The following is a 2,843-nucleotide window of genomic DNA, read 5'->3' as shown; positions in this document are numbered from 1 at the left end:
TTAATTTTCCAAACTGCTATTAAATTTTTCAATTGCTAGCCCCCTTAGTACTTCTATACATGCAATATTTTTACAATTCTAAGAATTATAATTAGAAAAACTTTAATAACTTGTTTGCTCTTAAATGAACTTTTTCTACTAAATTTGTGATCATTTTCATTGTATTTAATTCTGATCTCTTTCATATGGCAAGATTTTTTCAAACATTTTAACCTTGTCTTTCACATACTATCTACCATTTTATTTCATTGGAAGATACATTTCTTCAACCCTCCTCTAAATTTTACCAAACTATAGCTGGTCCCTGGCTCCTCTCTCATGTTACCTTGTCCTTTTCCTTCATACAGTATTCAGAGTTTGTAATTATGTTTGTGGAATTATTTCTCATGTATGTATTTTTTTAATTTTGTTTTTTTATTGCTTAAGGTATTACAAAGAGTATTACATATGTCTCCTTTTTTCCCCCCCTTGACTTTCCCCCAGCCTCCCCTACCCCGCCCCCAGTGTCTTGTGTCCATTGGTTATGTTTATATGCATGCACATGTATGTATTTCTTGAAGACAATGAAAATATCTGTTTTCACATTACTTTAATACACTCAGAAATTAGTTGATATGTATCACCCACTTGTATTCAATGACCATTTTGTTGTTGTTAATCCTCACCTGAGGATACTTTCACCATTGATTATGTAGAGAGAGTGGAAGGGAGAGAGAGAGAGAGAGAGAGAGAGAGAGAGAGAGAGAGAGAGAGAGAAACATGGATGCAAAAGAGACACATCAATTAGCTGCCTCCCGCATGCCCCCAACCAGGTAGGGAATTGAACCTGCAACCCAGATACTTGCCCTTGATCGGGAATCAAACTAACGACCCTTCAGTTCGCAGGCTGACACTCCAGCCACTGATCCACACTGGCCAGGGCTCAATCACCATTTTTGCATTGTTTTTTAAATTAGAAAATATATTAATTAAATTTGGGGCTTAATACGGTCAATAATAAAGGGAACATTGCTGTCTTTTGCTATCATTTCTTGTTGTATATATAATATTTAGGGTTACATTTCTCAGTCTTACAGCCCAGAGTGGCAATTGGATACTCAGGGTTTTCTAAGTATGATTTTAAAAGAGAGAGAGCTCTATCCAGTGTAGTAGCCACTAGCCACACTCAGTCCAGTGTGCTAGCCACTAGCTACATGTGGCTAGGTGAGCACTTAAAATGTAACTAATGTTGCCCTAGCTTGTTTGGCTCTGTGAATAAAGCATTGGCCTGTGGACTGAAGGGTCCCGGGTTCAATTCTGGTCAAGGGCACATGCCTTGGTTGTGGTCTCAATCCTTAGTACGGGGTGTGCAGGAAGCAGTCAATAAATGATTCTCTCTCGTCATTGATGTTTCTATCTCTCTCTCCCTCTACCTTCCTCTCTAAAATCAATAAAAATATCTGAGAGAGAAAGAGAGAGAGAGAGAGAACTTTAAAAACTATCATAACTTCAAGTTGAATGCTTCTGTGCCTATTTTCGTCTTTCATGGAACACTTAAAAACAAACAAACTACAAACTAGCGTTATGGAAAATTTCAACTACATACAGTAGAGTGAGAATAGATCCATTTATCAACAGTCCAGCTTTAACAATGATCAAATCATGGGAAATTTTGTAAACCTATTCACTTAATCTTACGTGCACACTGGATATTTAGAAAATACTCTGGTTGCTCTTCAGATCGCATAAACCTTTCACCTTTTACTTAAATATTTAATTATGAAACCTAAAATATAATGACTATTTAGAAACATAACATCATACCACACCTAAAATTAGATAAATAATTCCTTAGTACAGTCAGTATTCAATTTTTCTCATTGTCTTACAAGAATTATTTTTTACACACATTACAGCAGTCCACGCTTCTCCAAGGGGCACACAGTGTGTGAACTTATCATACTACTTAGAATGGCATGCAATTTAAAATTTATGAATTGTTTATTTCTGTAATTTTCCATTTAATATCTTTGGACTGCAGTCAACAGTCAGTGGTTGCAGTTACAGAAAGCTGAACTGTGGATAAGGGGGACTACTATATTTCATTAAATTGATACTGACAATATCCCTTCCAGATAAGTATTATTAGCACTATTTTGCAGATGATGAAACTAGGCTTAGAGAGATTCAGAGATACACTCACAGACACAGCAATAATTAGTGATAGACCGGGGACTAAATTCTAAAGTTCATGCCCTTTGTGGAATACTTCCTATCATTTTACATCATATAATTTGTTCTCCCTTTCTCTTCTCTTCTCTTCTCTTCTCTTCTCTTCTCTTCTCTTCTCTTCTCTTCTCTTCTCTTCTCTTCTCCTCTTCCCTTCTTCTTCTTCTTCTTCTTCTTCTTCTTCTTCTTCTTCTTCTTCTTCTTCTTCTCTCTCTCTCTCTCTCTCTCTCTCTCTCTCTCTCTCTCTCCTCTCTCTCTTTCTCTCCCTCTCCTCCCAGTTCCTTTTCTTCCACCTGTTCCCCACATTTCCTTTTCCCCTTTTGCTTTTCCTCCTTCTGATCCTTCAACCAGCTACAGGTTTACTACAAGTCTCACCCCAGTCACCTTTGCAAGCACAGACCACATGAGGCACTTGCTTAATTTAAAGCCCTCAAGTCCTTCAGATTCTATACACCATTTTGGGGGGTATTTCTCCTTTTTCCTCTGAAAGAATCCTAAGCCAACTAAAGGAGCTTAGATCTCGAAGATTCTATTCACTTTGCACCATAGGTTAAAATTTATTGGATTTTCTGTTTTAAGACAGCATAAAATTATTTATAGATATAATTATACTAAAAAGTAAACTATCTTGCCCT

Source organism: Myotis lucifugus, unplaced genomic scaffold, assembly GCF_000147115.1.
Source record: "Myotis lucifugus unplaced genomic scaffold, Myoluc2.0 scaffold_979, whole genome shotgun sequence".
Taxonomy (NCBI): domain Eukaryota; kingdom Metazoa; phylum Chordata; class Mammalia; order Chiroptera; family Vespertilionidae; genus Myotis; species Myotis lucifugus.
Note: the sequence above shows the minus strand (reverse complement) of the source record.